The sequence below is a fragment of the Cynocephalus volans genome, chromosome 3 (assembly GCF_027409185.1).
Source record: "Cynocephalus volans isolate mCynVol1 chromosome 3, mCynVol1.pri, whole genome shotgun sequence".
In the NCBI taxonomy this organism is placed as follows: Eukaryota; Metazoa; Chordata; class Mammalia; order Dermoptera; family Cynocephalidae; genus Cynocephalus; species Cynocephalus volans.
Genome location: NC_084462.1, coordinates 64,471,244 through 64,487,029, shown reverse-complemented (window position 1 = coordinate 64,487,029; position 15,786 = coordinate 64,471,244). Strand labels below are relative to the sequence as shown.

At 34.4% G+C, this 15,786-nt stretch overlaps 1 protein-coding gene across 5 annotated transcripts in view; it reads left to right on the top strand.

Moving 5' to 3' along the window:
- PEAK1 (pseudopodium enriched atypical kinase 1) overlaps positions 1–15,786 on the top strand; it is a 303,272-nt gene that overhangs the window by 124,020 nt on the left and 163,466 nt on the right. For 4 of the 5 annotated variants that reach the window (XM_063089094.1, XM_063089092.1, XM_063089093.1 and 1 more), the window contains one exon: positions 8,866–8,943. The exons of the other annotated variant lie outside the window; for it this stretch is intronic. The gene's annotated coding sequence lies outside the window, so the exon portion shown is untranslated. The remainder of the gene's footprint in view (positions 1–8,865; positions 8,944–15,786) is intronic. 5 annotated transcript variants of the gene reach the window in all.

Below are 15,786 nucleotides of genomic sequence, written 5' to 3'. Positions count from 1 at the left end.
CGTATACCTTCCTTTGAGAAATGCCTGTTCAGCTCCTTTGTTCATTTTTTAATTGAGTTACTTGTTTTTCTGCTGTTAAGTTGTTTGAGTTCCTTGTATATTCTGGATATTAATCCTTTGTCAGATGTATATTTTGCAAATATTTTCTCCCACTGTGTTGATTGTCTTTTCACTCTGTTAATTGTTTCTTTTGCTGTGCAGAAGCTTTTTAGTTTGATATAATCCCATTTGTTTATTTTCCCTTTGGTTTCCTGTGCTTTTGGGGTCATATTCATAAAGTCTGTACCCAATCCTACTTCCTGAAGTGTTTCCCTTATGTTTTCTTTTAGGAGTTTTATTGTTTCAGGATGTATATTTAATTCTTTAATCCATTTTGAGTTGATTTTGGCATGTGGTGAGAGCTACGGGTCTAGTTTCATTTTTCTACATATGGATGTCCTATTTTCCCAGCACCCTTTACTGAAGAGGCAATCTCTTCTCCAGTGTGTATTCTTGGTGCTTTTGTTGAAGATCAGATGGCTATAGATGTATGGGTTGATTTCTGGATTCTATATTCTGTTCCATTGGTCCATTTGTCTGTTTTTATGCCAGTACCATACTGTTTTGGTTATTATAGCTTTGTAGTATTGTTTAAAGTCAGTGTCATGCCTCTGGCTTTATTTATTTATTTATTGCTCACGATTGCTTTGGATATTTATGGTCTTTTGTTATTCCATATGAATGTTAGAATTCTTTTTTCCATATCTGAGAAGAATGTCATTGGAATTTTGATGGGGGTTGTGTTGAATCTGTAGATCACTTTGGGTAGTATGGAAAGTTTCACAGTGTTCATTCTTCCAATCTGAGAGCATGGGATATCTTTCTGTCTTCTTGTGTCCTCTTTAATTTCTCTCAACAGTGGTTTGTAGTTTTAGTCATAGAGATTTTTCACATCCTTGGTTAACTTTATTCCTAGGTGTTTTAGTTTTTTGTGTATGACTATTGCAAATGGACTAGCTTTCTTGATTTCTTTTTCTGCTAGTTCATTGTTGGAGTATTAAAATACTACTGATTTTTGCATGTTGATTTTGTATCCTGCATCTTTGCTGAAAATCATGTATCAACTCTAATTAAGAGGTTTTTTGTAGAGTCTTTAGGCTGTTCTGTATATAGGATCATATCATCTGCAAACAGGAACAATTTGACTTCATCTTTTCTAATATGGATACCCTTTATTTCTTTCTCTTCCCTGATTGTTCGGGGTAGTACTTCCAATACTGTGTTGAATAGAAGTGGCGAGAGTGGGCATCCTTGTCTTGTTCCTGTTCTTAAAGGAAAAGCTTTCAACTTTTCCCCATTCAGGATGATATTTGGCAGTTGGTTTGTCATATATGGCTTTAATTGTGTTGAGATACTTTCCTTCTATACCCAATTTATAGAAAGTCTTTATCATGAATGAATGTTGAATTTCGTTACTTATCGCTATAGTATTTTAGAGATTTTATTGATTTTAGAACTGTGTTTTTTTTCTTTCTTAGTACTGGCTACTGTTTTATGTTGTGCATATTATTCTTATTTTAATATAACATTTACAAATGAAGAAATGTACAGTTTAATAAAAACTTGGAGAACAGACCATTGAGGTTATAATTTATAGGAATAGTTCTGACTACCAGTGTGACCTGTGCATATGAGCCTTAGGGTCACTCTGTGGGGTGCTCTTTATAAGCTCAATCAGAGTTAATAAAGCCAGAGGAAAACTAATTCAATGCTTCTACTGTTTTATTTATCACTTCGTTTAACTTAGAAGGACTTTAGGAATGTGCCCTACTTCAGTACTGTTCATTCATTGGTACTAATTACTAATTGATGAATTGGGATTTGATGTCAGCTGTTCTCTATTAACCCATTTATTTTGTTTTCCAAATCCTGCTTTTCAAATTGTATATAATATAATTGTAATGAGATGCTAATTTTACTTTGTAAAAGCATTTTTTCCTTAATGAGCTGTAAATATAAGGTACAGTTACTTTAGTTTCATATAGCAATGAAAGATCAAAGGCCAAGTCCAAAAACTCATCTAACCATGGACTAATTAATGTCCAGCATCCATACTAGGTATTGGTAGTGTTTAATTTTTAATTCATATTATTGGTATGCCAGATGCTCTATGCATATTACATGAGACTGGAATTTTCCTCTCAGGACTTAATAGGGTCATTTTATTTATAATGCATGTGTTTATAGCATTTTTGTACATTTCAACATTTCAATGGGCGTTCATATTGTTTATATTTCTTTTATTCTTAGAGTAACCCTGGGAAATAAATAAGCATTCTCTTTTAGTTAAACTAAGGTTCAGCCAGATTGAGTGTTTTGCTTAGGAAAAATTCAGGTCCCTTGATTTCTTGTTAATACTCTTCTGGTACTCTATAGAGAGAGCGTAATCATATATTATTTCATGATAATAGATGTCAAACTACTGTAACATTAATCTGCAAAGCACAGGCAGTTTTTAAAACAGCTTTTATTGTGTTATTTAAAAGAAAAAAAATTAAGAAAGCAGAGTTCTTGTGTATAAAATTTACTAGTTGACTTTATTAGATTCATACATTCAGTAGATACAAAGTGCCTCTACATGCTAGGTACTGGATTGGTTGGGCTAGTCTCAGCCCTCAAGGAGATCAGGCCATCAAGACACTATTACCCAACAGATGTGGATAATATGATATAAACCAAGTTTGCTGAGGGCACTGGAAAAGGCTTGTGTTTTTTCCGTTAGTGGGTAGATGTGTGACTGGCACTGTTCTTTTTCCTGCCGTGAACACAGAGGTAATCTACAGCAAGAAGCTTTGAAGTGACAAATCAACATACTTAATGAGCATAAAGAGAGAGCTTTGGACTTGATGATCCTCTTGAGCCTCTGTGCTAATCTTAGACTAACCTACCTTTGGACATCTGGCCTGTGTAGGGAAAAAAAGTAATGCCCTATTTGTTCATCACACATAAATCAGATTTTTTATTAATTTTAGACAATGTATTTTCTCTCTGGATTTTTTTTTTTTAATGTTTTTATAATGAAAATTTAGCATATACTGGGGTAGACAGAGGTAAAATGAATTCACATCACCAAACTACAGTAGTAATCAATATTTAGCCAACCTTGTACATTCTTGTACTTTCTCTGTTAGTAATTATTACTATGCTTAAGTAATTCTATAATAGAAGTTTGTGAAGTACACGGAAGAGAGTTACTAACTTGGCCTGAGGTAGAGGCTCAAAAAATGCTTCACAGAGCAGGTAATAGCAGCAGAAACTTTAAGGTCAAATAGAGAATGGGAAGGATGAGCATTCCTAGTGGGAGGACCATCATTTATAAAGGGACTGTAAAAAGCATGGTATATCCAAAGAATGGGAAAATAGATTACTGTGGCTGGAATATAGAGTTTATCATGTATGAGTGTCAATAGAGGAATCTAAAAAGATGGTTTGGTGCCAAATCATAAATGGACATATATACCATACTAAGAAATTTGAAGCTTATTATATAGGTACCAGGATGTGAGGAGTGTGATTAGTTTGGGTTTTAGAATGAAAACAGTGACAGTAATATAGCCTGTGATTCTGGAGAATGGGATACAGATGAAAGATCCTAAACTGTGCCAATGGTGCAAGTTTATCATTTTCTGATAACTGTAGTGGGCTTGAGCAAGGGGAAATAACTTTGAGAGATTTCAAGGGAAGAATGAACCAATGATTTGGTGCCTGGCTCGGATGTGGAGAAGGGAGACAGAGCTATAGAATGACTTGAAGATGTGATGATGCCATTATTGGAGAAGTAATATAGCAGAAGACAGATTTGGGGTGAGGGCATATGATGAGCTTGGTTTTTTAAGCTTGAGGTACTGATAGGTCATTTAGGTAGAGATATCCGTTATGCTAAGTGGAAATATAGAACTGGACTATGGGAGAGTCTCACGCTAGAGAGTTTTACAACTTGTCTTTCCTGCCAGATATAGCATATGTCACATGTTCATATATATATGAATGTGCATGTATGCATATATATGTGTGTGTAAATACATACATACATAAACAGATGATTCTCATTATTCACAGATTCCATATTTTCAAGTCTGTCTACTTGCTAAAATTTATTGGTAACCTCCAAATCAGTACTTGGGGTGCTTTTGCAATCATTAGCAGACATGTGCAGAGTGATGAAAAATTTGAGTCACTAGAAGTGCAGACTCTCAGCTGAGGTTGGACAATATGATGCTCTGCCTTCTTGTTTCAGTTCTCATACTGTAAACGTGTTCTTTTTCCAATCTACTTAATGCCACATTCTTCACACTTTCTTTGTGCTTTTTGTTGGTGATTTTGCTGTTTCAAATAGCTCCCAAGTATCATGCTTAAGTTCTGTGTAGTGTTCCTAAGTGCAAGAAGGCTGTGTTATACCTTATGGAGGAAAGACGTGTGTTAGATAAGCTTCGTTTAGTCATGAGCTATGCTGTTGGCTGTGAGTTCAGTGTTAATAATAAATGACATATATTAAATAAGGTGTATTTAAACAGAGATACACATAAAACAAGGTTCTGTATTGAGTGATTGATGAAAATGTAACCAGAGGCTCATAGGAACCTAAACTTCTATTTCCCATTTACCCTAGAAGCAATGGTTCAGTATGTGCTAATTCTGTGTTTGTGGCAATTTAATAGAACATAACTACTACAAATAACAAGAATCAACTGTGTGTGTGCATGTGTGTGTGTATATAAAATCTGCTACTCTTTTATAAATAATCCTTACATTTGTACAGCTCAGCCATTAGTCCTAATTCATACTTAATATTATAATCATGAGAAATATATAACTCTCTTAGTGAAAAATACATGCATACCAGATGAAAACAGTTTGCTGCTTTAGATCAGATGGATGATTCCATATTCCCTAAGTCAGAGGATTTTTCATAAAATGGAGTATTGAAGAAATACAGGCAACATTGACTGACAGCATCTAAATGATCATCTCCAGCACATTTGAGCATAACATGGTTGTCAAAATCATATTGGTGGGCCGCCAGTTTCTTTTATGCTTGATATTATTCTCTTAAGCAAGCTTGCAGCATTATCAATTCCTCTTAGAGAAATTTATTTTATAATGGTGTTTGTGTGTGAGGAGATTTCATAATTGAGGACTAGTGTGAAGACATTCATATTTGTCAATTTGCTTGAATATAACAGCTCAAAACAATTTTTTAATCTTTCATTCACAAATGTTGGTTCATATCAGTAGGGGTGTTTTAAAATGACAGGTATTATAAAAGAGTGAGAATTACCCATACCTTCTGACATATCATTAGTGTAATGTTGAAAATTAACATTCAGCTTTGTGTCTCATTTCTTACTGTCTGCAAACTCTAAAGCAGGGAATTGGTAATTACAGATTCAAGGACAAGAAGACATACAACCCCATGAAATGACTTTTACAGTCGAAAGTGATTCTGTGCTTGTTAGCATATATCTGTTTTCTAATCACCTTTCTCCTTGGTATAGAAGATGTGCTTTTGGTATTATCTAGTATGGCTATACAGTTAGTAAATGTTATAAAAATGATACAGATCTACATTTAGTGATGCTTCAGCTTGGGATGGCTGATTTATTTGTGCTGCTTATGCTTCTCATTTGATCCTCTTCTGCCTGATTCTTTGGTCTTCTAACTAAGTATTAGACTTAAATGCTTTCTGTCTTTACTGGAAGCAGTAGATTTTGTGTCATTAACAGTAGTTATGATAGCATTTTTTCCCTCTCATTTTTGGTAGATGACCTTAATCTTACTCTTCATGTGGAAATATCTCATAGTTCTATTCTTCTTCTGTACCATGACTAGTGTTTTTAAGTTTACAGATAGATACTCTTTAATTGTACTGCATTCAGAAAGCAAAATATTTACAGTTGAAGTCCTCTGTGAATTAACCATTACGCTTACTATATATTCATTTTTTCCTGTTGATTTGGAGCAGCCTAATATACTTATATTAAAGATTTTTTTTTGTAAGATTGACTAGCCCTTGACCTAACTGAGAGAGTCTATGTTACGTTATTCCAATTTCAGTAAATTATCATGCAATGCAGAGATATGTTGTAATTTGAGAATTTATGTAAAGTTCTTCAGTTAAGTGCTAATTAAGTGGGAATACCTTTTTAAACCTATGAGAATGCAGGGGATTGACTAAAAGATGAAATTCTCTCTCTCAACTAATATGTGTATCTGTAATGGGAGTGCAGGGTAGGATCTGAATGGCAACTGTGAGAAACTTCAGAGAAAACTGTTTGAAAATCTTTGGTGAAGGATTGGTTGTGGCACCTAAACCTCTTTATAAGGATAGCTATATTTGTTAAGTTTATATTTGCTGTTTACTATCCCTCCAAGCTTTGCCATACACATATCTCCTCAGCATTCTCTGAATGTGTTAATTTCCATCTCAGTTTTACTCACTCAAGTACTTTTATTTTTCTCTTCAACAATCTGTGAACCTTCTTGTATTCCCCATATCAAGACTTTTTCTCCAAAAAAACTTACTGAAATCCATCTAGTTTCCATCTCACTTGCTTCAACTGTATAAATTATATTCTGCTTTGTCACTTGTTTTCTTAGTTTTATTTTTATTCAGTTTAACAACTATCTCCTGAGCGCTCGTTGCAATGATGTGTAAGCTTGGTGGGGTAGGGAAGTATGTCTGGTCAGGGTTCCTAGAGGTGATTGTGGATCTGAACTTTGAAGAACAAGTAAGAGTTTCCCACCTATAGAAGGAATGTAAGGATATATTGGCAAAGAGAACAGCATGAGAATACATGGGATTGACAAATAGTTCATTTTGGCTGTGTTGTGATGAAGTAGGCAATAGGAAGTGAAGCTGAAGAGATAGGCATGAGCCAGGTCATTGTGGACTTTATATGTCATATTGGACATTTATTCTGTGAATGATAGGTTGCCATTGAAGGGTTTGATGTATAAGGGTGTGACATATGACAGTGCTTGATGTGGCAAGATTTTCCCATTAAACCAATCACTTTGGCAGCAGAATGGTAAATAAATTTGAGGTAGGATAAGAGTAGAGATGGTTAGATGAGTTAGATTACTCATTTGGTCATATTGAGAGATTATAACTTGGATTTGGATACTGTTAATAGGGATGGAGTTGAGGAAGTAGACTTAGAAAGTGTGTAGAGTAAAAATCAATAAGACTTGAAGATGATTGATGAATGTAAGATTACTGTCAAACCTTTGGCTTGAATAGTTAAGTGGCTTTGGGACTGCTAAATGTCATAGGGACTAAAGATGAACAGCTCAATTTTGAACATACTGAGTTTTTGCCTTTGGTACTTGCAGGTAGAAACATTCAGAAAACGCTGAATATATAATTGTCTGAGGCTTAGGTGAAAGGTCAGGATCAAGGGTATTATTTGAGGGTCCGCCCGGTTCTGATGGGAGCACAGAGAATATGGGTAGAATGTGAAGTGGACAAAACACTGAACCTAACACAGAAAGGACAAAGAAGAACCCGAGAAAGAAACTGAGAAGGGAAAAACTCTGTCTTCACCTAATTACTCTTAAAAAGAGAACTTTGTCCTTTTTGCATGTTCAGTAACACCTTAAATAGTATGATGTTATATAGTATTGTGTAGTAGGTACTCAGTAAATGCTTAAGTTTGCCACTTATTTTGTTCAGCTGGAAAACATCATTTACTTTGGGATATTGTTTCATATTTTATCCAATTCTATGTCTTGACAAGAGATATTTTTTAATTCATATCATTTCATGAGCATCTACTATGTACTAGGCACTATGTTAAATACATTATTCATGTTATCTCATTTTATCCTTAAAATAGTCCTGCAAGGGTGGGTTTTATTTTTTCCATTTTTTATTTGAAGAACCTGAGGATCAAAAAAAATAAAGTGACTTGATCAATTTTTTCACACATCTGTGTAACTCTAAAACACATTCCCTTAACCACTGATGTGTTATATGTTCAGACCAAAAAAACATTTAAAAGCCTCCTATTCTGGTTCCATTGTCAGATTTACTCTGACTCAAAGGCACTGATTTATATTAAATTCTGCATGGTCAATCTCATGTGGATTAGCAGGGTGCTTGGAAACTTCTCTGTTGCTGAGTGCAGTGTAGCCTTACTTAATCCTTTTCATCTTTCTGCATCACTGTTTCTTCATTTTTCTATTAGCAGTTTGCATTAGATGATTCCTAAATTGCTTAAGGTTCTACAATCCTGTAAGTACATTCATTTTTAAAAATTCAAGGACAGAAGTTACCTGGAGTCTATCAAAAACTTTTAGAGGTCCACAGGGTACATGACTGGGTTTCATGACTCAACTAAAATTATATAGAAAATATGATGCATGTATGTGCATTTTTCTGGGGATGCAATTCATAGCTTTTTTCAGATTCTCATAGTTTCATAAAACTTACCATTCATCCTCTACTGAAAAGGTTAAGAATGGTAGATTCAGAAGTATTTTTGCATAATGTGATAAACTTGATTGCTTCATGTAGTCCCTCAGTAGTTAAGTCATCTTTAATAGAGGTCTTGCTACTATTTCAAAGTAATTTTTTGAAGTAAGGAAAAAATTAAATATTAATATTAAAGGATATGTTTACTTTTTGGCTACTTAAACCTGTAGTGTTTTCTGTTGTATTAGCCAACTAAAACACTTCTTGGTTATGTTATTGCTTAAAAATAAGTCCATCAAATAGAATAAATAAAAGTTTGACTGCCTTATGATGAATTAAAGAGTGTTCCATTTTAAAGAGTGATTCAAATGCCCTTCACTAATATATATTCCCTACTTTGCTTCTTCCTTTAGAAAAGAATATTTGAGGTCCATTCATAAGAAAAGAAAAGGAAGCAACATAATGCCCAGAGTTGGAGCCAATTAAACAAGGTTTGTACTTTATCTTTCTGTAATATATGTTTATTCTGGTCTCAAATCTTTTTTATCAATCTCCTGCCTTATTCCAACAGCAAATCTTATACTTTTGAACCTTGCCATAGTAGTATGGAGAAGGCAAAGATGAATAAGACATGCCCTTTTCAAAATATTTGTGGCGTAACTGTCAACGTGAAAGATAAAATGGTAAAAAGCTAGATAATATTCTCATTTTAAGAGGAGAAGTTTTGTGAGGTTTGGTAAAAAAGTCAATAGCTTTTAGAGCATTAAGCTGGGATTTGGACACAGATCTGTTGATTACAAACCTCATTTGCCTTGTATTATGTCACAATGCCCCTGTTTTAGATTTAGTTTTTAAGCAAGTGCTGATCACTGAAGTTGAGGACCAGGACCCATATATATTTCATTTAAGGAAGCTTTCTGGTGAAGTAAAAAGAGGCAAAGCATTTTCTATTTCCTTAAAGTTGACAAGATTGGAAAGGGAACTAGCATTTGTAAGCACTTAATATGTGCTAAATACTACTGTAAGGACTTAACATGAGCTAACTTATTTGATTCACAATAGCCAGCTGACAAACGTGGTATTATTGCTTATCTTTGAAACAGAGAAATAAGTAAATTGCCCAAGATTACATACTAGAAAGTAACAAAAGCAGAATTAAAACCTTTTATTAGGAAAGGTTAGATAGGGTTTACATCTTGCCCATTGATTTAAAATTTGGTATCACACAAACCAAACAAATAGCTGGTCAGTTTCGTCTGAGCTTCTTTTGCTAATTAGTGTCATTTGTAAACATGCTTAATTTGACTATTAGCAGTTAAATTATTTCACCAAACTAACATTTACATTTTCTTCATAAGTTTTTCATTGTAACCTGTATGAAAAGGTAATTGTTTAAGTTTCATTTTCCCATGGTAAAGAGAGATTTTAAATTCACAGAATAGTGAATAGTAATGTATGATACAAAGGACTTGGAGGTGGCAGTCAGGTCTGGTTCCTTCCAACTCCCAACTTTTTTACTGACTTGTGTGCTCTACAAGTCTCTTTCCCTGCTTTCACACTCATTTTGTAAGATGAGAAGGTTAACTGTTTGGTAAGTCTCTTACAATTATGAAATTATCCTATTAGTAGATTTTGTTTTATGTGCTTCAGATATAAATATCAAGGAATTTTTAGAGATGGAAAGTCTTTAGAGATCACTTAATTAAATCCTCCCATGTGACAGATGAAGAAACTGAGACCCTAAGACCCTCATATTTATATGGCACTTTAAACATTTCAAAGCACTTTCACACACATTAATCTCATGTAAGCTTTACCACACTCTTGTGGATTAAATATTATCACCTTCATTGTATACATGACCAAATCAAATTGGTCTTAGGTCATACAGCAGGGTCTAGACTAAGTGATTTTGTGACTCTCAACCTAAAGTTTACCATGTTTTCTTGCTTTAGTAGGATTAATTACATCCTTAGATGAAGTCTAAGTCAGAAAGTGAGCATTCAGTGATTTATGAAACAAATCCAAGCAGGAGAAACAAACGTTTTACAGCAGTATAAATAGCAGAAACAAAGAGGTGAGGAAGGGGCAATGACTAGGGTCTATAAGTTGATTTAATCTTGGTTTTTATTTATTCCTGGATTTTATTCTTTGTTTACCAATAGTGTACTATTTGGGTTGCTTTATTCTTACCAAAATAGTTCAAGGAGAAACCATACTTTATAATTAATATTTATAAATTGTGTACAAGCCAAGGAGAAGTTAAAACAGTTCATACAAAAGGATACTGTAAAAACAAATGAATGAATGAGTGTGGGAAGCTCAGCTTTACACAAATCGTTTAATTATTTCATTGCCTTTATTGATGTGGTTTTCTTTTATATTTCCACTCTGTAATTTTGGAGGTATTGCTTAAAAACATTACCTATCTACATGTTAGTGATCTTGCTGTGCAGAACAACAGATTGCTTTACCTTGGTAACTTTCTATAAACAATATATATATTTTTTTATTTGAAAGAAAGTTATCTTAAAACTGATATATGGATGTGAGCAGTTTTTCTTTCATAGTTTTGGTCCCCAAATTGTCCTTCCTTTAAAAGGAACTGATTTTCTAGATTACATGGTATGATGGCATTTTCTCTGCAAATAGGAAAATTCAATCATGACCAAAATCTCTTATTTCTATTCTATATTAAAGTTTTTTTTAAAGATGATAAACTATGTCTATTCTGTAGAACTAATAAATGAAGGGAGGATCTCCCAGATGGTTCTAATCAAATAAGGAAAACAGTGAAAGATGGAGTGGTAAAGAACAAAATTCGAAAGCAACATTGTAAGATTTAACTTAAATTAGAGAAGAAAAATGTATTATGCCTTTCCTGAAGTCTATTTTTCTTAAGAGTTCTTTTTAGAATTCTCTCGCTCAGCTGCTGATGTTCTTTCCTCATGCCTTGCGCAAAAGCCCCACCTCTCAGCCCACACCCATTCTCACGTCATCGCAGATCCATGGGATTCAGGGAAATGACTTGTGACGCAAACTTGAGTAGAGCTGGTTTTCAATTCTCAGCTTTGTATCTGACCTCAAAATGTGTGCAAGGGTTTTTCCAGCCACTGCTTTATAGTGCTTTAAGGGAAAAAATGAAAAGGCCACTTCATAGTAGTTGATTTTTAGTTTTTGTTTTGAGATAACTCGGGAGGTAGTTTCCTGGAAACTTCAAACGCCTGACATAAACAGTTTAATTTAATTGTACCTATTATATTATGATTGTGTCTTGATTACCCAGACTATAATCAGTTTTAAAGACTACTGTTAGCTTCTCATTAGTCTGCTGTGATTTAGTGGTCATAATAAAGTTATTATATTTATTTATTTATTTTTTAATTTAAAAAAAATTTTTTTTTAATTTTTTTTTTTTTTTTTTTTTTAATTTTATTTTGTCGATATACATTGTGGCTGATTATTGCTCCCCATCACCAAAACCACCCTCCCTTCTCCCTCCCCCCCCAACAATGTCCTTTCTGTTTGCTTGTCGTATCAACTTCAAATAATTGTAGTTGTTATATCTTCTCCCCCCCCGTTTGTGTGTGTGTGTGTGTGTGTGTGAATTTATATATTAATTTTTAGCTCCCACCAATAAGTGAGAACATGTGGTATTTCTCTTTCTGTGCCTGACTTGTTTCACCTAATATAATTCTCTCAAGGTCCATCCATGTTGTTGCAAATGGCAGTATTTCATTCGTTTTTATAGCTGAGTAGTATTCCATTGTGTAGATGTACCACATTTTCCGTATCCACTCATCCGATGATGGGCATTTGGGCTGGTTCCAACTCTTGGCTATTGTAAAGAGTGCTGCGATAAACATTGGGAAACAGGTATACCTTCGACTTGATGATTTCCATTCCTCTGGGTATATTCCCAACAGTGGGATAGCTGGGTCGTATGGTAGATCTATCTGCAATTGTTTGAGGAACCTCCATACCATTTTCCATAGAGGCTGCACCATTTTGCAGTCCCACCAACAATGTATGAGAGTTCCTTTTTCTCCGCAGCCTCGCCAGCATTTATCGTTCATAGTCTTTTGGATTTTAGCCATCCTAACTGGGGTTAGATGGTATCTCAATGTGGTTTTGATTTGCATTTCCCGGATGCTGAGTGATGTTGAGCACTTTTTCATATGTCTGTTAGCCATTTGTATATTTTCCTTAGAGAAATGCCTACTTAGCTCTTTTGCCCATTTTTTAATTGGGTTGCTTGTTTTCTTCTTGTAAAGTTGTTTGAGTTCCTTATATATTCTGGATATTAATCCTTTGTCAGATATATATTTTGCAAATATTTTCTCCCACTCTGTTGGTTGTCTTTTAACTCTTTTAATTGTTTCTTTTCCTGTGCAGAAGCTTTTTAGTTTGATATAATCCCATTTGTTTATTTTTCCTTTGGTTGCCTGTGCTTTTGGGGTCGTATTCATGAAGTCTGTGTCCAGTCCTATTTCCTGAAGTGTTTCTCCTATGTTTTCTTTAAGAAGTTTTATTGTTTCAGGGTGTATATTTAAATCCTTAATCCATTTTGAGTTGATTTTAGTATACGGCGAGAGGTATGGATCTAGTTTCATTCTCCTGCATATGGATATCCAGTTATCCCAGCACCATTTGCTGAAGAGGCAGTCCCTTCGCCACTGAATAGGCTTGGTGCCTTTGTCAAAGATCAGATGGAAGTAAGTGTGTGGGTTGATTTCTGGATTCTCTATTCTATTCCATTGGTCAGTGTGTCTGTTTTTATGCCAGTACCATACTGTTTTGGTTATTATAGCTTTGTAGTATAGCTTAAAGTCAGGTAGTGTTATTCCTCCAGCTTTATTTTTTTTTGCTCAGCATTGCTTTGGCTATGCGTGGTCTTTTATTGTTCCATATAAATGTCTGGATAGTTTTTTCCATTTCTGAGAAAAATGTCTTTGGAATTTTGATGGGGATTGCATTGAATTTGTATATCACTTTGGGTAGTATGGACATTTTCACTGTGTTGATTCTTCCAATCCAAGAGCATGGGATATCTTTCCATCTTCTTGTATCCTCTCTAATTTCTCTCAGCAGTGGTTTGTAGTTCTCATTATAGAGATTTTTCACCTCCTTGGTTAACTCAATTCCTAAGTATTTTATTTTTTTGGTGGCTATTGTAAATGGGCAGGCTTTCTTGATTTCTCTTTCTGCATGTTCAATATTGGAGAAAAGAAATGCTACTGATTTTTGTGTGTTGATTTTGTATCCTGCTACTGTGCTGAAATCATTTATCAATTCCAGCAGTTTTTTTGTAGAGGTTTTAGGCTGTTCGATATATAGGATCATGTCATCTGCAAACAGGGACAGTTTGACTTCATCTTTTCCAATCTGAATGCCCTTTATTTCCTTCTCTTCTCTGATTGCTCTGGCTAGTACTTCCAACACTATGTTGAATAGGAGTGGTGAGAGTGGGCATCCTTGTCTAGTTCCTGTTCTTAAAGGAAAAGCTTTCAGCTTTTCCCCATTCAGGATGATATTGGCTGTGGGTTTGGCATATATGGCTTTAATTATGTTGAGATACTTTCCCTCTATACCTAACTTATAGAGGGTCTTTGTCATGAATGAGTGCTGAACTTTACCAAATGCTTTTTCAGCATCTATAGAGATGATCATATGGTCCTTATGTTTGACTTTATTAATATGGTGTATCACATTTATTGATTTGCGTATGTTGAACCAACCTTGCATCCCTGGGATGAATCCCACTTGATCGTGAAGAATAATTTTACATATGTGTTGCTGTATTCTGTTTGCTAGTAATTTAGTGAGGATTTTTGCATCTATATTCATCAAGGATATCGGCCTGTAGTTTTCTTTTTTGGTTATATCTTTACCTGGTTTTGGTATCAGGATGATATTTGCTTCATAGAATGAGTTTGGGAGATTTGCGTCCGTTTCAATCTTTTGGAATAGTTTGTAAAGAATCGGTGTCAATTCCTCTTTGAATGTTTGGTAAAATTCTGCTGTGAATGCATCTGGTCCTGGGCTTTTCTTTGTTGGGAGCCTTCTGATAACAGCTTCAATCTCCTTTATTGTTATTGGTCTGTTCAAACTTTCTACGTCTTCACGGTTCAGTTTTGGGAGCTTGTGTGTGTCCAGAAATTTATCCATTTCCTCCAGATTTTCAAATTTGTTGGCATATAGTTGTTTATAGTAGTCTCGAATGATTCCTTGTATTTCAGATGAATCAGTTGTAATATCGCCTTTTTCATTTCTAATTTTTGTTATTTGAGTCTTCTCTCTTCTTTTTTTTGTTAGCCATGCTAATGGTTTGTCAATTTTATTTATCTTTTCAAAAAACCAACTTTTTGATTCGTTGATCTTTTGAATTATTTTTTGGTTTTCAATTTCATTCAGTTCTGCTCTGATCTTAATGATTTCTTTCCGTCTGCTAACTTTAGGTTTGGATTGTTCTTGTTTATCTAGTTCTTTAAGGTGAAGTGTTAGGTTGTTCAATTGCCATCTTTCTATTCTTCTGAAGTGAGCATTTAATGCAATAAATTTTCCCCTCAATATTGCTTTTGCAGTATCCCACTGGTTTTGGTATGATGTATCATTGTTTTCATTAGTTTCAAGAAATTTTTTGATTTCCTGCTTGATTTCTTCTTTGACCCATATGTCATGTTGTAGAATGCTGTTTAATTTCCATGTGTTTGTATAGTTTCCAGAGTTTCGTTTGTTATTAATTTCTAGTTTTAATCCATTGTGGTCTGAGAAGATACATGGGATAATTGCAATTTTTTTGAATTTATTGAGACTTGATTTCTGACCTAATATGTGATCTATCCTGGAGAATGATCCATGTGCTGATGAGAAGAATGAATATTCTGAGGTTGTTGGGTGCAATGTTCTGTAGATATCTGCCAATTCCAATTGGTCTAGAGTCTTGTTTAGATCTTGTGTTTCTCTACTGATTCTTTGCCTAGATGATCTGTCTAATATTGACAGTGGGGTGTTCAGGTCCCCTGCTATTATGGTATTAGTGTCTATTTCCTTCTTTAGGTCTAATAGAGTTTGTTTTATAAATCTGGCTGCTCCAACATTGGGTGCATACATATTTATGATTGTTATGTCTTCTTGATGGATCAGTCCTTTTATCATTAAGTAGTGTCCCTCATTGTCTCTTTTTATGGTTTTTAGTTTAAAGTCTATTTTGTCAGATATAAGAATAGCTACTCCAGCTCGTTTTTCTTTTCTAATTGCTTGGTAAATCTTTTTCCATCCTTTCACTCTTAGTCTATGTGAATCTTTATGGGTGAGGTGGGTCTCTTGTAGGC